Source organism: Canis aureus, chromosome 20 (assembly GCF_053574225.1).
Source record: "Canis aureus isolate CA01 chromosome 20, VMU_Caureus_v.1.0, whole genome shotgun sequence".
Classification (NCBI taxonomy): domain Eukaryota; kingdom Metazoa; phylum Chordata; class Mammalia; order Carnivora; family Canidae; genus Canis; species Canis aureus.
Window position 1 is genome coordinate 41,564,279 of NC_135630.1, and position 26,027 is coordinate 41,590,305.

The 26,027-nt window shown below is 39.4% G+C and overlaps 1 long non-coding RNA gene across 1 annotated transcript in view; it reads right to left on the reverse strand.

Moving 5' to 3' along the window:
• The window catches only part of LOC144291732 (uncharacterized), a 54,975-nt gene extending 48,744 nt beyond the window's left edge, over window positions 1–6,231 (reverse strand). The window contains exon 1 of the long non-coding RNA XR_013359188.1: window positions 6,023–6,231. This is a non-coding gene — a long non-coding RNA (uncharacterized LOC144291732). The remainder of the gene's footprint in view (window positions 1–6,022) is intronic.
• Window positions 6,232–26,027: the final 19,796 nt, after the last annotated feature.

Here is a 26,027-nt window from a genome sequence, read left to right on the forward strand (position 1 = left end):
ACTAATGACCTGCAGCATGAGATTGGATGGCTTTTCTCATTAGTGCATGACTACATTGCAAATGTTATTGCCAGCCAGCCGATTATAAAAGCATAAAGAGAAAGTAATTAGCACAATCATTTTACATAGAGTAAATTTTAGTGCAGCCAGTTTGTCAGAGATGCAATTTCATGGGATCACAGCCATGCATTAATGGAGTTATGGGAAACTGTTAATTTGTTATTTGAAATGAAGTCCTTATCTCTGGCCAGTTAGCTCAGTTAGTTAGTGCCTGGTGCTAAGGAGGCCAAGGGCATGGGTTTGCCTCCTGTGCTCTCCAGTTTGACTTTGTGATGTTGCACAACTGCTGACTGGCACTCCCTACCAGCCAATTCATGTGGGAGGCTGTTCATTCCAAGCAGAATAATTTCCAGGGTTCCATGAGCATAGATGACTCAGGAAAATTTGCTGGGAGAATTTAAATTCAAAGTGCATGTATTTAAAAAAATATTAGGGCTCCTTGTGGTAATGGAACTGTTCAGAATCTTGGCTGTGGTGGTAGATAGACCAACCTACTCATGTGATAAAATTCCATAGAACTAAATACACACACATGCATACACACATGCACAAACATACACACAAGAGTACAAATAACACTGGGAGCTCTGAATAAGATTATAGGATTATATAAAAGTCAATACCTTAGTTGTGATATTGTACTAAAGTTTAATGTGTTTGTTTTTTAAAAATGTTACATTAAAAGGAAACTGAATAAAGGGTACAGGGGTCTCTACATTATTTCTTACTGCTGCATGGGACTTTACAACTATACCAATGAAATATTTTTCTTACTCAAGCATTAGAAACGATGAATACCTACCATTTGCTTCAACATGGATAGAACTGGAGGGTATTCTGCTGAGTGAAGTAAGTCAATCAGAGAAGGACAAACATTATATGGTCTCATTCATATAGGGAATATAAAAAATAGTGAAAGGGATTATAGGGGAAAGGAGAGAAAATGAGTGGCAAATATCAGAGAGGGTGACAAAACATGAGAGACTCCTAACTCTGGGAAACGAACAAGGGGTAGTGGAAGGGGAGGTGGGCAGGGGGATGGGGTGACTGGGTGATGGGCACTGAGGGGGGCACTTGATGGGATGAGCACTAGGTGTTATACTATTTGTTGGCAAATCGAACTCCAGTAAAAAAAAAAAATTTTAAATGCATATGTTTGATGATGGCCAGATAGGATAAGCCTTGTATTCCCAAGATAATTCTTAATTCATCAAGACTTCATAGTTCCCAAATACTACATCTTGGTGCCCTAGGAACACAGTTTCTCTGATTTTAGAACCAGTCATTTGTTCTGTTTCAAAAAAAATGGAGGCTAGACATTCATATTTGCCATTTTCTAATCCCATCATTTTGATTCGTATTAGATATTGTCATAGTCTCATGTATGAATTGATGGAGAAATTCTAGTAGATTTTCATGCAAAGAAACTATCATTTTTTAAGTGTCTTTTAAATATCAGACATCCCAAATTCATAATCATATCAAATTCCTTCCTAAATATAGAGCTACTTATCAATGGAATCTTATGAAATAGCCAAACAAAATTTACCTGAGGACCATATTTAGGCTACAGGTTTTTCATCTCTTATAAATAATTACAGATGAGATTTGGGAGCACTTTGGAATAGGTTATAAAAGGACCCTATGGAGTTCCATTCTTAGAGAACTCTCAGAGGAAAACCAACAACCACATGTCTTAGATGGTTTAGATTCTCATCTAAGTCTATGCCATAAGCTCCTCTTTGAAAAAAGAACACCAATTGTGTTAAGAAAATGCTTCATTCCATCCCTATTTTTCTACCTCTAGAGTGAGTTGAGTAGTGTCCTCCCATTATTCATTTCTACCCATAATCTCAGAATCTTGTCTTTTTTGGAAATATGGTGTTATCAGATGTAAGTACTTAAGATGCATCATACTAGATAGAGTGGGCCCTAAATTCAATAACTGATGTTCTTATAAGAAGAGGAGATGACATAGAGACACATACAGGAAAGAAGCCCATATAACAACAGAAGCAAAGATTCAAGTGATGTAGCTACAGGCCAAAGAATACCAAAAACTGCCAGAAAGCACAAGAAGCTAGGAGAAAACCATCAGACAGATTTCCTCCTCAGAGACTCCAGAAGGAACCAAAAATGGCAACCCCTTGATTTTGAACTTACAGCCTCTTGAATTGTGAGAAAATAAATTTATGTTTTTTTCTAGCCACCTAGTTTGTAGTAATTTGTTATGGCAGCCCCAGGAAATGAATAAAACCTTCCATCCAAGAAAGTTGAAAGCTTTGAGAAGCTTTGAAATACTTCTCAAATTTATTTAATTAATTTATTAATTTATTTGATCTGGAAACATTTTTCCTTGATTTAACACCTATTAGCCTTTCAAGGAAAATATTCTAAAACTGCTATTTTAGACCATTTCAAATTTCAATGTGTATATAAGTCACTTGAAGATTTTATTAAAATGAAGATTATGATTTAGCAAGTCTGAAGTGGGACCTGAGATTCGGCACTTCGAGCAAGCTCCCAGGTGATGCTGATGCTGCTGACCCTTGAACCAGCTTGGAGTGCAGCTTCATACACTAGGAGGCAGGGAGCTAGAGTGGATAATCTTCCAGCATCTTTTCCAATTCAAAGGACAATGACCTACTGCTCCATGAGGCTTCTTAACTAATAAAATGTTCCAGCAGAAGAAAACAAAACAAACACACAAAAGGACAATGACCTAACCATCTATGGTGGCTTGATTCTTCTTCCTAGCAGTTGACTTAACCTGTATTAAAGAACTTTGTAGTGCCTCTTCCCACAGTGGGTGGAGAAACTTCCCTAATCACTGATCTCAATCAAACTATGCTACTTGCTTTGAGCCATGAAATATCTATGGATGAAGAACATGCCCCATGAATGTTAGCTGATGAAGATCCTATGCCCCTTCAGACAGGGCCCCAGAATTAAGATATGGGGAGAAGAAGTGACTGAGCCAGAAGCCTTGGAATCCAGCCTGGCTTAGCCAAGCCCAGTCTACATCAGCCAAACCACAGGCCTCCCATAGACTTATGAAAGAGAAATAAATGTTTGCTGCTCAAAGCTACTGAGATTTTTTAGATTGCTGGTTATATAGAAAAACTGAAAAATACACCATCTTGGTCTTCTATTCATCTATCTTTTAAATACGGATGCAAATATTTATCAATAACCTAAAAGGCATTTATTGACTGCCAACCAACTACCCAGTACAAGGAGGGAAAAGATGTGATTCTTATTCAGAGAATTGACAGTCTAGCTTAGTGAAAAAGTGGCTTACAACTAAAAGAATAAATTACAATGTAAGATCATAGAAAATTAAGAGTAATAGAAGTTTGGTGTAGCCTAAGTAGGCTGGAGTTATCAGAGAAGACTATGGTTGGGCCTTGGATAGGTAAGGAGAAACAGAAAAGCCATTTTGAGGAGAGGAAGATGTCCCCTGGAGAAAAGGCTCTAATAGAGTAAAATGCTATAAGCTAACAAAGTATTGATTGCAAAATTCAAACCACCTTTTCTGACCATTATGGGAAAGCTCACATACATTATTACACTGTGGAAGGCCATTTGTGACCATTTGGAGGAGAAAGAATATTCTACTTGTACATTATTCACTCCTGGCACAGAAACAGTCGGGGGCACAATGAGGAACCGCCAGTGGCCAGTTTTCAGTAGCCGTGACAAAGCAAAGGCAGTGAAGCCAGTGGCTGCAGGCAGGACTCCATGTGCATTATTTGCCCAGTGGAACTGACAGAGGCTGAGAAATATTGGAGCAGGAAAAAAAGTGTTTTGTACCAAATTACTTTTTATTCCTCTCTTAATAAAAATTTCCTGGTTTGTCTTCAGTTATCATGACTAAGTTCATGATTCATAGTTCATAAATATATGCATAGAGCAATTCTTCTGATGATGTGCTGGGAATTAGGGGAAGTTAAGAAGAGGGAAGAGTGAGTCTGCACAATGACTAATATCCAACCCCAGGGGTCTGCTCCCCTGCAGGACTACAACAGTCCATGGTTATGCCAGAATTCAGTGGCATCCATTAAAAAAAAAAAAAAAAAGGTATAATGATTTCAAAGATAGATCCTATAGGGGCTCTTGGGTAGCTCATTTGGGTAAGTACCAACTCTGGGTTTCAGCTCTGATCATGATCTCAGGTTCATGAAATCGGCCCCCGTATCAAGCCCCACACTGGACTCCACACTGAGCTTGGAGTCTGCTTGAGATTCTTTTCTCCTCCCTCCCCCTCCCCCTCCTCTACCCCATTCTTCACATGATCTCTTTCTCTAAAATAAATAAATAAAATTTTAGTAACTAAATAAAGATAGATCTTATAAATGTTCTATTCCTACATATTCATTTTACAGGTTGGGAAACTGAGGCCCAAAGAAACGAGATTTGTCAATTCAGTGTGGACCCAGAACAAGAATCTCAGATTCAGGACTGCCTTCCCATTGCTTTCCCATTTGCAGCAAGAGATCCCAGAAAGACATAGACATGTATATTCCTAGAAGTCCAGCCATGGCAGGGAATCTGAAGTGCCTGCTCCCAGATGTGTCTCTACTAAAGTATTTTGCAGGCAGCTCATCCTGGGGAAGAAGGAGCACAGGACACACAGGAGCCCAATCATGGTCAAAGGGAAGGACAGTGTTTAAGTATAGGTGGGTCGATACTCCTCAGATTGCCCTCTGGCTTTAGATCAACTTCCCCTGGTCTCCACAACTAGACCAGAATCGTCAGAACCTAGAGAAAGAAGGTGGTAACCAATAAGGTCACAGCTAACATTTTTGAGCACTTTACATGAATTATTTCACCAAAGCCCATTATACAGATAAGGAAACTCAAACTTAATAATGTTACATAATTTGCTTAGGGTCTTGATAAGCCATATGTGGTGAAGACAGAGTTTGAAGCTCAACTTTTGACCCCAGGATTCTTACTCATAACCTCTTCCATATTGCTCTACCACCGCAGCAATTGCTATGTTGCAGGCTAACACTTATTCATGCAAACTTGGCCATAAACTTCCTCCTCCCCACCACCTCACCCAAGAGAATTCTGTAATTGCCAAATCAACTCTTGTCCCATTCTTTCCTCTCAGAATAAAAGATTATCTTATCTTGTAGGATTTGAGAATGAACAAGCTTTGGTTTGATTGAAGGAGGAATAAAGGCAAGTACCAAGTTTTAGGATGAGCCACAAAATAAGGAGTATTAAAGAAAGGAGGAGGGACAGAGAAGGTAAGGGCAGATGGGTCTAGTAATAACAGTGAGTGATGAAGGAGAAGCCCCAGGCAGTATGAAATGCAGGAGAACTAAAGAGTGAGTATAAGAAGTGCTGCAGGGGATTAATGTTCTTCCATAGATAAAAGTGAAAAATGAAGTCCTTTCATATTATGGTATGGTTATCAAAGTGTACTTTGGTAAATGTGACACTATTCTAGACCTAAGTAACTCTTTGAATATGCCACAAATTTGAAACCAAAGTGCACAATTTCAATAGGGTTCACAGGAACACAAAGCATCATCATGCTGACACCTAGGGTGGGGGATAACTTTCGAGGAACACAACAGGCCTCATAGCAAAGGCCATCAATGCTGTAAAGGATAGAAGGGTCCACAGGGGACCCATCTGCAAGTTATAAACCTGCAAGTCCAACATTTAGAGCAAAAAAAAAAGGAGAAAATGGCAGAAAGTAAAAAGCCATAAAAAACACTACACCAAACACAAAGACAATGCCCTCTGGGTACTTCCCGAACTAGCTGGAAGATTTGAGGAATATATTTGTAGCAGTTCTAACAAAGGCAGAGGCAAAGAAATGCTACTGGTTCTGTCTTCATGATCTTAATGTTTCCCTAGTTTGGGGATACCAGAGAAACCACGGATTTTACCCCCTATCTCCATTGAGAAGTTAGAAAAATAGAAACCAGAAATTGGTCCATACATTTCGATGGTATGCAGCAACTTCAAGGATGTATAGCAAGACAGATCTATCCATTAGAGAAATGGCAATTTCAGTCTGGGCCCTGAAATGGTGAGGGAGGCTCTGAGATGTAGAGTTAGGAGAAGACAGCAAAAACCATGCAGGCTATGAGGCAGCAGCAGGAGGAAAAAGGTCTACAGCGTCTGGGCCTTCAACATTCAGCTTCTCAGTTGCTTAGCAACCCCCTTGCATAGAGATAAGCAGTGAGTCTTTCAGAACTCTGCAGTGAGCTCTTTGTTGTAAGTAACAAAATTGTATCTGACTCCCCAAAGAGTTACTTTGACTTTCAGAGGTGACAATCTCACCACCAGAGGCGGTCAGTCATCATGGTTTTATAGGGTTTGACCACAAGCTGCCCTGGGGGATTCAAAAGGAACAGGAGACTACTCCAATCAATCCCAAAGAGTTCACCACCTAGGCCACACATACTTCTATATGTAAGGTTATTGAAAAGAAATATCTCTACCTCTTTTTTAAAATACATCTACCTCTTAATGTATTTTTAATTAAGTGTTCTAAAAATACACTGGATTATTTTATTCGTTTGTGTCCATATGCATTTTTTTGTCCATTTTAAGGTAAAGAAACTCAACTTATTTGCTCTTTGAAGAAGCACCTATTAGAAATGAAAAAGTGTCGTCAGCTAGCATCCTGAGATTAGAGTGTAACAAATATTGTATGACCCAATCAGGCTATTATCCCCCTAGGTTACTGCTATGCAAAGATGTTCATTATTAAAAAAAAAAAGTAATTAATTTAAGTATAAAGTACACAGCATTTGGAAGCAAAATAGCTGACACATCAACCCCAACATTCCAAGACAAGGAGTTAAGGTAACTTGTAATAGGTTCAACCAAACTCTCCAACCAAGCTCTAGTGACAAGGAGGATTAACAAGGCTCTAGGAATAAAATTACTTTTAGATACAGGGAAGTCTAGAACGGATTCAAGGGATAGGGTCTCTATGGTGAGTTGGTTTCAGAACAGAACAAATAGATGTTACTATAAGAATCCCTAGTACCATGTCTTTGCCTTGGGAATATAACACTAAGGAGTACCACTGATTAGTGCTGGCACCTCTGGAATGATATCATCCAATCTCCACAGCTGCTGAGGCCCTCAGCCGTACACGTGTGGGCAGCAGAAAGTGATGGGCTTCAATTTAGGGTAAGAGGTATATGGGACTGACACTTGGGACAGTGTTTGCTCAAACCATCCCAGAGTTCTAGAAGAAAATCAAGGGAAGGATTCCATCCCAAACTAGAAACCTCAATAACTAATCTGACCTGGTGAATTTTGACTGGTTTTAATATAACCTAAAGAGTAGGGAGGGATATCACCAAGAGGAAGGAATAGGACACTCGAGCCCCTGTCCTCATAAAGAACAACACTTAGTTCCCATGAACAAATATAGCTCTGGGACATCTCAGGAGTCCAGTTAAGAAGCCATAAAAACTGTCATTTGCAATGACATGGAGGGAGCCTGAATGTATTATGCTAAGCAAAGTAAGTCAGTCAGAGAAAGACAAATATCAAATGATTTCACTCATGTGGAATTTAAGAAATTAAACATGAACCTAGGCGAATAAAAAGTGAGGGAGGCAAACAATTAAAAGACTCTCACCCATAGAGAGCAAACAGGGCTGCTGGAAGAGAGGTAGGCAGGGAGATAGATTAAATGGGTGATGGGGATTAAGGAGGGCACTTGTGATGAGCACTAGGTGCTCTATGTAATTGATAAACCACTAAATTCTATTCCTGAAACTAATAATACTCTATATGTTAACTAACTGGAATTTAAATAAAAACTTGGAAAAAAAAAAGCAACTTCAGCAACACAATAGAGAAGAAAAAAAAAAAACCTGAGAATAACTGGACAAAAGGAAGAAAGAAGACTTTTGTTTTGCTTTTGCTTTTTGTTTTGCCTGAATCATCTATCCTTCAGGTTAGCACTGCTCTGAGCACCAGAGAGCAGGAAAAAGAGAGCATGATGAGTGACCAGTTTCTTCAGTCTTTTAGGGCATTGCATATGGGACATACTTCAGTTCCACACCACACAGAGACTAGTATAGCAGAGACATCTGGAGAGAGGTAGGAACAAGGAAGGAGGGCAAAGACTACCAGTATCAGCCACATGGTGAGATCTAGTGTGTTCTCAGTTGTCTGCTTTGCGGATGACATCAGCTTTCACCACTGAGAAAAACAGGAACCAGCACAGTTGCCTTGGACTAAAGGCAAAAGCTTTCTCTGCTGAAGCACCCTCTCCAACCCCATCTCTTTTCCCCTGATAGAGCCGCGTCAGCCACAAGGATACAGTACAGTCACCCTACCTAGAAGCCAGCCTGTTTCTCTGGCTACATGTTTACATAATGCCAGACCAGGCCCTGGCCACCAATCTCCATCATAATAGACATTGAAGAAGATACAAATAAATGGAAAGATATGCCATATTTATAGATGGAAAGAATATTATTTAAATGTTCATTTTACCTAAAGTGATCTACAGAATCAATGTAATCCCTACTAAAATTCCAATGGCATTTTTCAAAATATATAAAAAACAATTCCAAAATTCATATGAAACCACAAAAGACACCAAACAGCTAAAACAACCTGGAGCCTAAAGAACAAAGGGAGAGACATCATACTTCCAGATTTCAAATTATATTACAAAACTATAGTATGGTATTGATCTAACAGATCCATAGACCAATGGAACAGAATGGAGAGCCCAGAAATAAACTCATGCACATATAGTCAATTAATTTATGACAAAAGAGACAAGAATATACAATGGGAAAAAGATATTATCTTCCGTAAATGGTGATGGGAAAATTGGATATCTACATGCGGAAGAATGAAATCAGATCCCTATCTTATAAAATACCCCAAATCAACTCAAAATGGATTAAATAAAGACTTCAACATAAGACCTGAAACCACAAAACTTCTAGAAGAAAACATAGGAGAAAAGATCTTTGACATTGGTCTTCACAGTGGTTTTTTGGCTATAACACCAAAGTCAAAGAAATAAAATATAACTCAAGAAGCAAAACTATAGCTCAGTAGCAAACAAACAAAACAAACAATTAAAATAGGAAAAGGACCTGTGTGGAAATTTTTTCAAAGAAGACATACAAATGGCCAGCAGGTATATGAAAATATGTTCAATATCAGTTAACACCAGGATAAAGCAAAACCACAATGAGATAACACTTCATACCTGTTATGATAGCTATTACCAAAGAGCCAAAAGATAAATATTGATAAGGATGTGGAGAAATCAGTCCCTTGTGCACTGCTGGTGGGAATGTAAATTAGTATAGCCATTAAGGAAAACAATATGGAAGTTCCTCAAAAAATTAAAATAGACTGAGATGCATGGGTAGCTCAGTGGTTGAAAATCTGCTTTCAGCTCAGGGCATGATCCCGGGGTCCTGGGATGGAGGGAGCCTGTTTCTCCCTCTGCCTATGTCTTTGCCTCTCTATCTGTATCTCTCATGAATAAATAAATAAAATCTTTTTTAAAAATTAAAGTAGGGGATCCCTGGGTGGCGCAGCGGTTTGGCGCCTGCCTTTGGCCCAGGGCGCGATCCTGGAGACCCGGGATCGAATCCCACGTTGGGCTCCGGGTGCATGGAGCCTGCTTCTCCCTCTGCCTATGTCTCTGCCTCTCTCTCTCTCTCTCTCTGTGACTATCATAAATAAATAAAAATTTAAAAAAAATTTAAGGTAGACCTACCACATGATCCAACAATTTCACTTCTTAGTATATATATATATGCAAAGGGAATAAAAATCACTATCTCAAAGGGATATCTGCACTCTCATATTGATTGCATCATTATTCACAGTAGCTAAGATGTGGAAACAACTTAACATATACATATACATACATATAACTATATATATATAGAGAGAAATATATAAATTTTAAATATAAAAATATTAAAAATATTTTAAAATCTTGTTATTTATGACAACATAGGTAAACCCGGAAGGTAAGTGTTAAGTGAAATAAGCTAGACACAGAAAGAGAAATACTACATGATGTTACTTATATGTGGAATGTAAATAAGATTAAAGTCACAGTAACAGAGAGTAGATGGTGGTTACCAGAGGCCTGAGAATGGGAGGAAAAGGGAGATATTGACCAAAGGGCACAAACTTTTAATTATTAGATGAGAAAATTCTGCAAACCTAGCATACAGCATAGTGACTATGGTTAATAATAATGTATACCTGAAATTTGCTAAAAGTAAATCCCAAGGATCCTCAAGCACACACACAAAATGATACCTATAAGAGGTGACGATATGTTAAGTTTAATTGTGGTAATCATTTCACAGTTATACCTATATCAAAACATCACGTGGTATACCTTAAATATATGTAATTTTTGTTTGCCAAAAATACATATTTTTTTAAATTTTTATTTATTTATGATAGTCACAGAGAGAGAGAGAGAGAGAGGCAGAGACATAGGCAGAGGGAGAAGCAGGCTCCATGCACCGGGAGCCCAACGTGGGATTCGATCCCGGGTCTCCAGGATCGCGCCCTGGGCCAAAGGCAGGCGCCAAACCGCTGCGCCACCCAGGGATCCCCCAAAAATACATATTAAAGCACATTAAGAATGGGAGGGTCATGTACCCAGAGTGCGAGAGACAATACATGTCCCTACCTAGAGCATGATGCAGCCCAGTCCCCTTTCCCACATCCACCTACCTAGGGCCATTGTATCTGTATACTGTCCCATTTGGATATTCTGAGATGATATTGAACACATCTGTTTCTTGAGCAATTGTATGTACTTTGTTTTTAATTAAAAGCATGCCTGGAAAACATCAGTTAGTATCAAAGAAGATCCTAGGTGAAGAATCAATGAAAGGCACTCGCCATTTATAGCCAAATGGTGTTAACCATGAACATTGTGAAAGGTAAATACTATTTTTAGAGATACATACTGAAAGATTTATGAGTTAAATGTTAAGATGAGAATCACAGTATGATATGGAGAAAGCAAAACGAGTCGGACAAAACTTTGACTATTAATTGAATCTCAGTGTGATAAGAACATAAGGATTATACTCTTCTTTTGCAAGCATTTAAAAATTTATACAATAAATTTTTTTTATAAAACAACGTGTGTGGGGAAAAAAGAAAAAACAATAGGATTTTCAGTAGTTTCTACATGCTTACCCTCGTGAAAGCGATCGGACAATATGGGAGTTGTTATAGATGGCTAAAATTCTATATTGTCACATATATCATACCTAATTATTTAACATATTAAATTTATTTTATTTCAGATGCTGAGGGGTGAGCTGGCCATACTACTCGCTCATGTCATATTATCAGTAGTTTATGGAAGTTTCCTCACTTGTTTTATTTATGCTTATCCCCTCCCATTTCTCTCCCCCAATTCTACATGAGTAATCATTCTCATTTGTTAATGTATACATCTTTGTAAGTGTTCTTGCAAAATCCGCATTTTACATGTATGCATATCTTGTAAATAAACTCAGTCCTAAAAATACCAAACTTGATTATTTTGGATTAGATTATTATTCTTAAAATTATCAATTACTGAAAAAGGTATGTTCCATTTCTATGGATGAAATTATTAAAATGGGAAAACTATATAAGATATATAGCAATTTGGCATAAAAATATGTCAGTGTCTGAAGTATTATTATAATGTGTTTTTCTTATTAATACTGGTAAAATATCTATTTGGTACTATTTACTTCCAAAGTCTATTAGAAATATACAAAATATGAGATGTTTTTATGAAACTTAGGTCAAATATCTTCCTTACCTCCAAGAAAAACTAAACTAAACTGATAAATGTAAAGAAGCAATAAAAGTTTTTGCTTCTGCAGTTACCTCTGCTTTGCACGTGGGCAAGTATCAACTGACAACCTGCACATTTGTTGATTGGCCCATAAATTATTAGTTCAGCTGCCAATTACACAATAAACTCTACTTGTGTGGGCACCAACAGCCTGCATGCAATCTCTAATTCCATATGAAAGGTGACATATAAGCAGCAGATGTTCAATAAACATGGGGAGTCAGAGAGCACTATGAGGTAACACAGCCAAGATTGAAGAATATACTAAATCTGGGCCATCACTGAGCGAATATGACAAAAACTTTGTATGCAACAATTCCTATAAATAAAGAGGATGGAGAATAGAATTTATAATACCTGCAGGTTAATGTCTTGGGGGACTTAACTGAACATTTTCAGTAAATTTGTTACTTCCTAAATAAATCATTTTTTACCATGTAAACTCTATCTAGAAATCTTTACTAAGAATTTTAGCATATGACTAATGTATATGACTTGATTTTTGTCTAACTCAGTGAAATTTGTTTCTCTTCCTTTAATTCTTATGAGAAAATTGATTTTATTTTAAGTGTTTTTTAATTACCTGCTTCCTTTCAAAAACCTAAGCATCTTTTAAATTAGGAGACAGGTGCATTATGCAAACTATTGGCATGCAGGCCATCCCCAATTTACAAATCAAGCAAGTTCTCAAAGTTTCTTAGTAAGTCAGGTGTTGAGCATTCAGAGCATATTTTTTCCCATGAATATTTGTTACACAAGGTGGTTGGTTGTCTAGATCCAATAAAAATCTTTCTACCCAATTAACACTTATGAAATTGTTTTCCTAGAACAGTTGTTCTCAAAGTGTAGTCCAGTGTAGTCCTATAGATCCTAGGAAACACTAATGAGACACTTCCAAGGGGTTTTCAAGATCAAAACTATTTTCACAATCACACTAAGACATTTTTGACATTTTCACTGTGTCAACATTTGCTCTGATGGTCCCAAATAAACTACCAATAGTTTAGCCCAAACCAGGGCAATGGCAATGAACTTGTAGTTTTATATCCTTCCCTACCATTCACACATGTTAAAACAAAAACACAGGCTTCATTTGTTCACGAGGAAGCTGTAAACATTATTCATTTTATTAAGTCACAACTCTGAGGGCACATCTTTTTAATATTCTATGTAACGAAATGGGAAGTATGCATTAAGCACTTTTGCTACACACCAAAGTACAACAGTTGTCTCCATGAAAAAAAAAAGCAAAAACAACAACAAGAACAACAAAATACATGTGTAATTGCTCAAATTACAAGTGAACTAGCCACTGTTTTCAAGGAGAAAAGAACAACTGGCATATGTGATTATTCAGACCTGGGTATCCAGCAGATATTTTCTCAAAACTGAATGAAGTTACACTTCCAGCAAAATAATTAATGTATTTGGTGCTGATGATTAAATTTAGTTTTCAAATAAAAATTAGAATTTGGAAAACTTGTATCCATCTCTATGAGCTTAACAGCTTCCCAACATTTACAGATCGATAGTTTCAGATACTACATTGCAACTAATCTTTGAGAAATTACCAGTGGTTGACTTTTGATATAATATCAAAGAACATCCACAACAATCTAAAAAACCTGTGAAAACACTTCTTTTCCAACTACATATCTGTGTGAGGCCAGATTTTCTGCATTTGATTCAATCAAATCAACCTACTTCACTAGATTGAACGCAGAAACAGATGTAAGAATACAGCTGTCTTCTATGAAGCCAAATAGTAAAGATTTTCATTAAAGTAAAATAATGCCATTCCTTGCAGTATATTTTTTGTTTTACAGTTATTTTATATTTAAAATTTTTATTTTAAAAATAGCACACCCTAACTCATTATTTTAATAAATTAATAAATATGTCATTTTTCCATTTTGGTTTCTAACAGTAAATTTTGTGCAGCCTACATAAAACAAAAACTCTTCAATTTCCTTAATAACTTTTAAAAGTGTAATGATTCCTGAAAATGAAACTTTTCTGAACTGCTATCCCAGAGAAACAATATTAAGCATCATCTGGGAATAAAAAAAAGCTTCTCCTACTCTGTACCAGAAATGTTTACCCTCCCATCCAACACACCTATTCTAGGAACCTTTTTCATCAATCTTAGGCAAATTCAACTCACTGGGGGGGGGGGGGGGGGGTGCAGCATAGGGGCATAAATGGGGATGGTTTCTACAGAAGGAAGAGCTTCCCAAAAGTGCTTGTATAAATAAATTAAAGGCTAGTGCTACAATAGGGACATCAAATTTCCCTGGATCATCAAAGAGATCCAGGAATCAACATCAGGGCTTAACTTCTGGACAACTTCTCCCAAATATTCTGAATGGGAAAGATTTTCCCTTTTCATTTATAGGTAGGTGTATTCCTAACACCCAGTAGTGCCAGCACAGAGAAGCAACCTGACATAGATGTGTTAGATAACAGAGGGATGGATGGATAGACTGATGGGTAAATGGGTGGGTTGGTAGGTGTATGAATGGTTGGTTGGGTGGATAGATAGATGGGCAGATAAATAAATGGATGGAAATCCTCCTTAGAAGAAATAGAAGCCAAGAAATAGAGAAAGTTTCAGCAACTTGAGAACAATCACAATACCTAGCATCACTAGTATGATCGATTTAATATTTACACATTAAAAAGGCAATTAAACTTACAAAGAAGTGTTTAAATACTAGACTAAATATTAGAATATGCTTATATACATAGACTATTTTTAATGATTATCAATAAACACAGTACTTAAATGCTGGGGACCAGGGAGAAAAGAAATGAATGAAACAAACTGGAATAAATCAGAGATTTCCAGGGAGTATTGAGATTTTGAGCTAGGTATCGACCCTAGAGGTGAGTTAGCAGTGAGGAACTGATACAGCACTCCAAACTCATGATTCTAGCTGTCTTGAATAGGGCGATCATAAAGAGAAGTAGGAGGTTTAAGACCACAAAGAAAGAATCTTACTTATATTGCCTCCAAAGAAAACTAAGTTCCCAGTATGGCTTTCCTGTTAGTCCACTTTCAAAGATATCCATAATTATAAAACGCTAGATTCATCTGCTCCTTTATTTTCTTCAATGTCCAACATAGGAATGGCGATATAGCCTACTGAGAAAAGCAGGTGTTTTTAGAGAACATTTGGTTTTTCATAGCATTTCATCCATGAGCATATCTGATCTGGGGGAGTTCAGTTTGAGTCAAATTGGTATGCATGTACTGAACACCTGCTGTATATTAGGAGCCACTCTCAACACTAGAAATACAAGTAATGGTCCCTGCCTTCAAGGAGCTTATAGAGGGCTCAAACATGTACATGAATGACAACACCATATGCCAAGGCATCCTTTCAGGACAGCAGTCCCCCAAAATTTAGCTTCCTATTTATTCTTTATAAATTAATATTCAGCTTTCTTTATCCCTGTTTGATAATCTGAAAAGTCTATTAAAGTCTATTAAAAGTCTATCACAAATCATCTTAATCTAAGACATCCATTTATTGGACAAGAGGCTACTCCAGTACAATGTCATACTGAGGAACTGAGAGCCAATGAGCCTTGAGCATGTCAAGCTTGGAGTGGTTGCTAGAATCAGCAAAACAGGGAGAGAGGGAGGGAGAGAGGGAGGGAGGGCAGAAGGGAGAGAGAGAGAGAGAGAGAGAGAGAGAGAGAAGAGCACCTGCACTAGTTCATCACTTTGTCAATGCCCCGGATGTAGGATAAACTGCTTTCCTTCCCCATCCAGCAAACGTGTAAAACAACAGCTCTGCTTACCTCTGAGAGACACCATCTTCTTTGGTTAAGATAGTTCTGGACTGCTAGACCTCCCTGCCTCCTAACCCAGCAAGGGATCTGAGGAGACCTGAAGATTAATCATCCAAACCCAGAGCACCTGACAAAGTCATAACCTTGGCCAGCCAAGTTCTGAGAATCGTGGAGCTCAGCGAGTTTGTCAAGCATGTCTGCTCTGTGTATGAGCTAAAGAAGCAGCGACCATCAAACAAGAAACAGAAACTGAGGAGGGCGGTCTAGCCGGGGAAGCAACTTTGATACTGGCAAAAACAGAGATGCTGCTTGTGGCCAGTGAAAGCAGCTGATAGGATTCAGATAGACTCCAGGAGACAAAAGTCAGTCAAGCAAGCACAATTATTTGTTAAATCACAGGGGTTCGCCAAGACAGCCTGATCCAGCAGTGAACAAACAGACACTGACACGGCCCTTGTGGACTTCAAATGCCAAAAAGTCCAACATAGAAAGTGTAACTACAATACAGGGAAATATGGGGATTGTGATAACCACGAAAACCATGGTTTTCGCCTAGTTTGGAGGATTAAGGAAGACTCCTCTGAGGAAGTGATATTTAGGCAAAACCTAGGTCAAATAGACATTCATTAAGTCATGAAGAACCCTCACAACGTGACCTTGAAAGAGCCTAGTCCCAGACACCTGTCTGAAAGCACAGGCCATAAAGTGGAGCTCCAGTAAGGAAAAGAATCTGCTTAACCATTGACCTGCTGACAATCTTCATCATAACTGAACTTCTAGACACTTGCCAGAGGTAGATGTCAGCCTAGCAAGTCTGAGGTCTGGGGAGCTTTCTTTTTTTTTTTTTTAAGATTTTATTTATTTATTCATGAGAGACACAGAGAGAAAGGCAGAGACACAGGCAGAGGGAGAAGCAGGCTCCATGCAGGGAGCCCAACATGGGACTCGATCCCAGGTCTCCAGGATCAGGCCCTGGACTGAAGGCGGCGCTAAACTGCTGAGCCACCAGGGCTGCCCTGGGGAGCTTTCAAGAGAGACCTGGAGGACTTTCATCAGAGAGGCAGGCCCACAGACCCACAAGCCACCAGCCCCAGAAGTGTCGGAATGGATGTGGGTAATCCCACAGGGATTCCGAGCCTGCATATGGGGAAGTAGGGAAGGGAGCGTCTGCTTGAGCTGTAAAGCACCCCCCAAAACAAGAACAGTCTCCCCACAAAACAAGAAGCAGATCAACTCAATAGAGATGTATATGAGGGAAAAAATGCACCTTATGAGAAACTGTGATGATAGGTTTTCTCTTGTTCTTATTTTTCTTCACATAAATAACCTGAGAGTTGGCCACATACACACACACACAGTATCATATTAATTAACATCTAACCTATAGTCAAAACTGATATAAATAAAAAATATAGACTTCAAAGCAATTACAAGTAAAATTCTGCTACTTCATTTCCTGCTCTCCTATTTCATTCTAAAAAAATGTATATCCTGGACTTCTAATGCACAGTATAGCAAACAGAGATAGAAATATTGTTTAACTATCACCAAACTTGCTAAGGGACTAGATCTTAATTATTCCCACCACAAAAAAGAAATTCTAATTGTGTGATTTGATCAAGGTACTGACAATGGCAATCCTACCACAATATGTAAATGTATCGAATCTTAATCTCACCAAATCTTACACAATGTTATGTGTCAAATGTATTTCAAATAAACAAACAAAAGTGTATGTGAGTTTGGGGTAAAGAAAGGTGGTGGCCAGGGAGAGGAGACCTGGTTCCCCCTGTGAGATGCCCCTCCTCTGTCCCTGAAGAGCCAGCCTCCATCCCTTGCTATCCAATGCCCTGGAGGCTGACTTTTGATGGACTAACCCAAAGGCCTCTCTTGCCTTCCAGCTTCCTATCCTGTCCACAGGCATTGACAGGATGCTGGGAGCCAGGAAGGTGAGTTCCTGGTGTTCACCCTAGGACCCCTAGGATGTGGCATAGCACCTGCAGGGCAGCTGTCATCTGGTGCCTGTCCCACCCTGTGACTGGTGCCTCCCTCCCCTTCAGCCCTGGGCTAGTGTCAGCTCCCCACTGTGCTAGCTCAGCATTTTTCACTACCCGTTGCTGGTATCTCTGAGAACTGCCTGCACTTCAGCCACACAATCTTTAAGCTCTCCTTGGTTCCTTTGTTTAATCTTGTCAGAATCCTGACCAGGACACCAGAGGACTATACCACATGTCACAAGATTTTTATTTTTTTTTATTTTTTTAAGTTTTTCAAAAAAGATATTTATTTATTTATTTATTTATTTATTTATTTATTTATTTGAGAGAGAGAAGAGGGAGAGAGCACAAACAGGGGGAGGGGCAGACCGAGAGGGAGAAACAGACTCCCACTAAGCAGGGAGCCCAAAACAGAGCTTGATTCCAGGTCCTGAGCAAAAGGCAGATGCCTAACCGACTGAGCCACCCAGGCACCCTTAACAAGATTCTTGATAGCAAGAGGTGGGCACTGAGGTCAAAGAAGGCCAAGAGAGGAGCAAGGGTATAAATGACAGTAAAAGCAGTTGCCTTTCCACCTCCTGGAGCTGCAGAGACTGCCCAGGGAGCAGAGTGTAGGGTCTCTGGCTAAGGAGCGAAAGAACTGATTCTTTAGAGGGAAAAGAAGTCTGGAGGGGCAGGACCAGCAATAAAGCTACCATTCATGAAGAACATCCACCTGCAGCACTATGTGTAGCATTCTATCTGATTTATGTCACATGGTTCCATAAAAGCCAGATTTTCCAGATAAGGAAAAGACTCATGAAAAACCTAGATGTAATGCAGGTCTCTCTGCCCCAAGAACCCAAGGCCTTAATCTCTCCTGACATGATTGCACCCACAGCTGAGACGCTGAGAAGCTTTGTCTAGTGATGGCCCCAGAATGAAAAGAAATGGGGCCCGATGCCCTATAAACATGTGCCAGCCCGAGGAACCTGCAGCTGGGTTTTAACATTAATCTTATTCAAGTACTTCAGTGTATGGATACTTGGCTTGTCCTCACTGTTTTCTTATACTTTCTTTATTTTCCATCTGTCTTTTTTTCCTGTAACCTTCTTGTTCCCTAAACAACAGCCATGAACACAAAAACCACAACAATGAAAACTTGTTGAAGTTTTCAACAAATTTTGAAATTTGTTTCAAATTTCAAGAACTGCAGGGGAAGAACTGCTTCTACACCTAAGTCAAGGATTCTGGGAACCTGGAGAAATTCCAGAGACCCATGATGGCAGCAAGAGAGGGAGGTACCTGAGGGAACCCGGTACACGTTTCAAACTAGAAAACACAAATGGGAGAAGAACACTGCAATTTTTCCTGCCTTTATTTTAGCAAGATTAACCAAAGAATGTGCAGGGCCCAGCGAAAAATGATAACACAGGGCCTCTTGTTCAAAAATCACTAAGCATGTCAAGATGGCAATAGCAGAGCATTAAACTGCATGTGAGACCCTCTAGAGCATGAGATTCCTTGGGACCACAAGGTCCCAGGACTGTAAAACTGGCCCAATTTCCTATCTTCCCTGAAAAAGAGAAATCAAGTTCTGTTGATCAAACACACACACACAAATTGGCCGATAAGACTGTGCAGAAACCATGACTGGCAGGCCAAAAAAAATCCTATGGAATATAATAATGCTACTGTGTGGGGACCTGGGTGGCTCAGTGGTGGAGCATTTGTCTTTGGCTCAGGGAGTGATCCTGGAGTCCTGGAACCAAGTCCCACATCAGGCTCCTGGCATGGAGCCTGCTTCTCCCTTTGCCTATGTCTCCGCCTCTCTCTGTGTCTCTCATGAATAAATACATAAAATATTTTTTAAAATAATGCTATTGTGTTGTATAAATCGGAAATGACAGCCTATATGCTAATTCGAATGCTCAGGACAATCAACCTTGAATCTCAAGCTCTCTGTCAGAGATCACCCACCAGTGCCTTTGCTGGAAACGGTTCTTTTCACTCATTAATCTCAGAGCCGACACAGCTGTTGTTTCCAGGAAACACTGAAGACCCTGATACAGCCACATCCTCAGAAAACAGTCACCGAAATGGACCTCTGTTGTCTAAAGAGTCATTTAACAAAAGAAAACGATGTTAATCAACAATTTCTAGCGCTTAGAACCTGCCTCAAGTTTGTCCAAACGTTGATAAATTGCTATTAATTTTGCACAATAAAGGCCAAGCTATCATTTGTTTCTATCTGCTTATAAAAAATGAGTTTAATCTCTAAATATTAATGAAAAGTGTTCATTTATAACCAAATAACTCTGCGGCTTTCTAGATAGTACCATCACTAACATAAATTTATCACAAGGGTGGCAGCAAAGTCAAATCACAGACCAATCGAAATCATCACTAATTGGAAAATCAAATCTGGCTAAATATCAAGTTTGGGCCAGAGCCCACTCGTTTTCCCCAGTGCGGTCTGCAGGGCTGAAGCGGGTAGACCTGTTACTCTGCAGACAGTCAGATTAAATCATTTATCCTCAAACCTCTCACTCCTGTAATAAGCATTTGTTGTTTTTGTTCTCTTCTCTTTCCCAGTAACAGTACCCCAGCTTTCCTTGGGGGGCCTCACTCTCCCTAACCGTGTGTAATCCTGGTGGTGCTATAAAACCAGGTGCCTCCTGACCTCCAGACGAAGCTTGAGCAGTTGACTGAACTTGGATGATTGAGACGAACTCTCCAAGGGCTTTGAACTGTGATAGAAAGAAAAGATATCTTTTGAATCTCATTCATCCCCGGCAGTGGGGCTCTGCAGAGACAACTTGTTTCTCCCTCTGGGTCTCCAAATCTACCTCAATCCCTGCCATTTTAAACCCTTTTCTCCAGCTTTCCTATCTTTTCTATGAGTTATCCAATATCCTGGCAGTAAATTACTTTTCTGTTAAAGTTGGCCAGAGTATCTGATGCTCTGCAACTAGAAAAACACTTAACAACATGACTTGCTCTCCGTTGTGATTGAAGGATGTTTTAGCTCCCAAAGGCATACGAGATCAACAGAAGACAAGCTCACAAAGTTCAGCATCTCAGAAGAAGTTGAAAGCGTTTACAAATATGACGGAAGAAATGGCAAAGCAGCACACCGAAGTGTTCAGTGTAGCATGACCAATGTCTATGGGTATATATCAGAATGTCTACTAAGGAATACCCAGAGAATTAGATTTTAAGGCAATTGTCAGGCAGGATGTGAGATTAAAGGCTGAAAAGCTCTCAATTTAACAAGATGAAAGGAATGATCTACCCAGATCAAATGCACTTGACAATTGCCACAAATCACTTGCAATTAGCATTATAGGATCACCCAGACATAAAGCAAAACAGATTTTTACATTGCAGGCCTATGTCATTAAATTACCAGTGCCCTACCAATCAGTTTGGCTGTGACACATCTGGTTAGGTTAAGCGAGGCACCATGGTTTTTATCCACAATAGGTGTCCTAGGAGATGAAATGTGTGACTTACGCAGAAAAAAAGCCTACAGGCAAATTCCGTGGCTGCACTTTAGCATTTCTATTCTCTGTTCAAGTTTGAGTGGTTCAAAAACATCTAAATTCAAAATCTATTTCCCCCTCTCTGGGAATATTAATATAATCTCTGTGAACACCGATGACTATTTGAAATCTACCTTTAAAAAAGAACTTCAACCTATATTTTCTTTAATGTAAAGAAAAATAACTAGGTATATTGACTATGGTTTTACAAGAGGATATAAAAATATCAATTTGGAGTAATGATATCTTGTCTACTTCCTGTCTATTCGAATGGACCGGGCCAAAATCCTGCCTGCCTGTATTCTGACAAGGACTTCTTTTCTTGGATACTGCCACCAGTATCCCAAGAGATGGGGGGCCCCAGTTTTGGCCTTAAATGATTCCGATATTTGCAACTTCCATTGCTTCCCCCCGATGGTATGGTTCCAGTGGAGTCAAAGCTGAGCCAAAAAGTTGCGAGAGTGAGAATACTTTTTGTTGAAACACAAGGAGACTGGAGTATGGGGGACCTGACCAGTCCACGGCGAATCAGCCCGCAGCCAGTACAGTAGCTACTGCTGCTGCCAATCGAGTATGACTAGTTCTCTGCCACCTGGGCCCAGGGCCTCCTGGCACTTCCTGGCCCCTTGTACTGGGGGAGACTATATAGTCCTGGCCAGTGAACTGTAAGAAGGGGCATGTGTCACCTCCAGGCTAAACATTAAATGGCCAGTGAAATGCCCTCTGGAGCTTTTTCTTCCCATGTGGTGGACAGAAACTATGTATAATGGCTGTCCTGGAGTGAGAAGACGTGGAGTAGAGCACCCAAGCTGAACGTCAATGCTGATGGAGCACTAACGAGAGATCAAATTTTGCAGTAAAACGCCTCTAGGATTCGGTAGGTTACTGTAGCATAATTTTGCCTAATTGCATCATCACCAATGCTTTCTTTAAGCAGTCCTTTCAAACAGTAAAACCCAGCTCTTGATTTTGTCTAATAGCTATCAATGAGGTCATAGGACATGACATAAACAAACCTCTTGGTGACTAATTGAGCTTTGAACAGACCCTACTGTTAGAATGTTGGCAGATTCCATCGGCTCCATGCTCGATTCCACAAGTACTTTGGAAGCATTACTGTGTGTGTACGTGCAGAAAAGTGCATTGAATTCTATGAAGAACAGAGACTCAGTGTAGGAGTCTTATTGGCAAAAGTCACAGCTTATGGCAAGGAAAAAAAAGGGGCTTGAGAACTTCCACTGAATTGGGCCACCAGCAGGTAATTTTTGACATGTGAAGCAAACTTTCTACCTGAGTGCAAAGGTTGTGTAGGCAGTATCACAGCAGGCTTGTGTTCCCTTCTCTGCCAAGCCTGCCCTGCTGGTCCATACGCACTTGTCTCCTGTTTGTTGACCCTGAGCATTACCTCTGCTTATTGTCAGACATAAGATGCTAAGCTCATTAAGGGGTTTGGATATACATAAGAACTTTGCCAAAAGCTTATTCCTGTGAGTTGAACTGGGCTGGTTGTAATGACGTGCATTATAAACTCCAAACTTTTACTAAAATCTGGTACACATGTGCATGCACACATACACAATTGATTATTAACAAAATTGGGGATTAGGTTCCTTTGATGTTGTGATTTATAGTAAGAAAAATATATATGGTCTTCATCCCCATTTGGGACATAGAGCTTCTGAAAGCCTTGGAATTTCTGAAGTGAGGAGAGCAACACGGAGGTCTTTTGTTATATTAATGAGGTGCCTTTTGGACCACACCTAAGGATGGGGGCTGGTTGCCAGGAAACCGAACTATGTGAGTCCAAACTAGCCCCCACCTCTTAGAGAAGACAGGGGCTAGTGGTTGAGCCCAATGTTAAATCAATAATTTAATCAACCATTTCTATGTAATGAAGACTCCATAAAAACCCAAAAGGATACAATTAGGAGACCTGCCAGGTCGGTGAACACAGGAAGATTTGAGAAGAATGGCACACCTTCCTCATGACTTGCCCTGTGCATCTCTTCCATCTGGCTGCTCCTGAGTTATAGCCTTTAATCTAGTAAGTAAAGTGTTTTCCTGAGTTCTGTGAGCTGTTCTAGAAAATTAATTGAACTCAAAGAGGGGATCATAAGAACATCTGACTTATAGCCAGCCGGTCAGAAGAACAGGAGCAACCTAGACTGACATCTGAAGGGAGGTGAGGTAAGTCTTACAGGACTGAGCCCTCAAACTGTCAGACCTGATGCCATCTCTGGGTAAATAGTGTTAGAATGGAATTGAATTCTGGGACACCCAGCTGGTGTCCAATAATTGCTTGCTGGTGTGGGGAACCCTCCCTCCCCCACATTGAAATTGGCTCCCAGCATCTTTTTAGCTCCATAGTGAGTAGTTAAAACATTGAGGAGGTGAAATTAATGAAGATGCAGAAACTAGAGACGCCTCACACTACGGCTTGAAGGATGGGGAGATGTGAGCTTATGGCATTTACAGACATCACTCTGCTGGCTATGAACACTTTTGGACCATTCTCTCTAGTTTCTCAATATGCCCATATATTTAGTTACCAACTAATAAACAATAAACTAGGTCTTTATTTTAGAGTAAAGCAATTTCTTATTTCCAAGGGGGAAAAGTCTGTAATATGTATATGTCACACCCTATTAAGTGACCTTGGGCAACACTCATAATTCATTTAAGCATCAATTTCCTAGTCTGCTCCATGCAGGACACTGCATCCCCTAACAGTTTTGTTAATTCTCTGATGACTACATGCTATGATCTTCTAGCCATCTATTTTCTTTAAGTTTGCCACACACACACACACACACACACACACAAACCCTCCCGTTACAATTGTCACGTTATTCATCCCTTTGGCCAAATGAAGAAAGAGAGAATAAAAAACAACCATCACATTTAAATGAAAAGAGTTATCAGTCATTCTTGTATATTGCAGCTGCTTGAGAAGCCATAGGGCAAAGGCATTTATATGGAAGATAAGCTCATTGTGTTGAACAAATTAATGCTGGATTGTGAATTAAATGGCGTGTCTTCGGACATCTAATTAGCTTTGTGCTGCTCAATTAAGTTTTGAAAGGACATGTTGTGTTTCTTGATGGAATACAGAATATACTTCAAGGCTATTGCTGCTCTGGATAATTTCAATTTCAAACCTAGTGAAAATGAGCAAGAAAGAATCAAGGGCTTTGTAAACCACAAACAATTCAGACTTCCCAAACAACTTAAATTCAAACCATAAATAGTAAAATAACACAGTTTATTTTTAACCACATCATGAAATGTCAACAAGCCAACAAACATGAAATTAGCTATAACTTTCTTTTTCATAATATCATTTACATGGAGAATAAATATCTTAAAAGTAAGGGTGAACAGTACAATCAGAATGCCTTCTAGGCTTTACATAATTTTATTCTACAAGATGACATCATCAACATCACTTATTCTATAGACTGAGGGGGAAAGTGTTGTTACAGGAAGTGCTTAGGCTTTGGAATAAGAGAATGTTAAACTGAACTCGTTTCAAGCTATAATTCTGCTACTTTCCCTTCAAAGATTACTTAACCTCTCTGTCTGGATTTTCTCACCTGTAAAATGGGGTTATAATTCTTATCATTAGGGTGATTATGAAGACTCTAATAGTCTAAGAAGAGTGTCAGCATCAGTTAAACCCACTGTCTCTTAGTGTCTTTTCCCTTGCCATATTGGCTGTGAACTGACCCACAATCATGTGCAGGCTTTCTGTGAAATACCAGGACCCTCCAGTGATTGGACATAAATATGTCCGCTGCTCCAGACAAATTGTCACCTGGGGCTATGCTATAGGAAAAGCAAAGGTTTCAGATGGAATTCTGTTACTCATGTGAATATAGTAAGTAAATACAAAATCAATCTCACTTTCTGTTTCTGTAAAATTGGGGATGTCCCTGCTTCTATCGTAGAGCAATCTGTCAAGTCCCCAGAATGGAGAGTGGAAATCCCAGTCAGACTCAACAGTGCTCCGAAAGCAGGATCTGCTAATCTTGTCAGATCAGGTGACAATGCCCAGGAGGGGAGGAAAGCGCAAGACCAAGACCAAGACCAATCCAGACCTAGAACCAAACCTTGCATGGTGCGTAAAGGGTTAAAACATACATATTTGCAATGCCCCCACCACAGCAACAACCATCACCATCACCAAGATTTGCAAGACTGTAACGTAAGTGTTTCTTACTAAACTCAAAACCCAGAAATGTGCTCTCCTGTACTTCCTCAAATGCCCACTTTCCTCAGTAAACTTGAACCCACAGAGTATACTTCCCTCAATTTTCTTATCCTCAGACCATCCACTTCTAAGAAATGAAAACTGAACATTTGTCTTGCTCCACATACCACATTTTTGTTTTGTTGTTTCCTTTCCTAACTTGGGAGACCATAACCCCCATGAAACTGTGCTAACACCAGAAAAGAGGGCTCTTTCCTTTCAGATACCCTCCAGGTAGCAATGAGCAAAGACTCTTTTTATTTTAGTTCCAGTAGGTGGTCTTTTATTTCAGGGCTCTTTTATTTCAGAGCATAAGTAATGCATTACTGAATTTGCCAGATTCTTATACTTTCTAGCCGATCACATTCCTGGAACACAAATCATTACCCCAGTGAAAAATTTCTTCTAGCGTTCCCCAGGCAAATGAAACTCCCCAGTGCAGGTCAGAAATAGCAATATTTGAAGCTTTTGAAGGGTCCACTTCTGGAAAGTGGATTCCTGACAAGATTGTCAACCAGCCACATACTCAGCACACTGATTATACC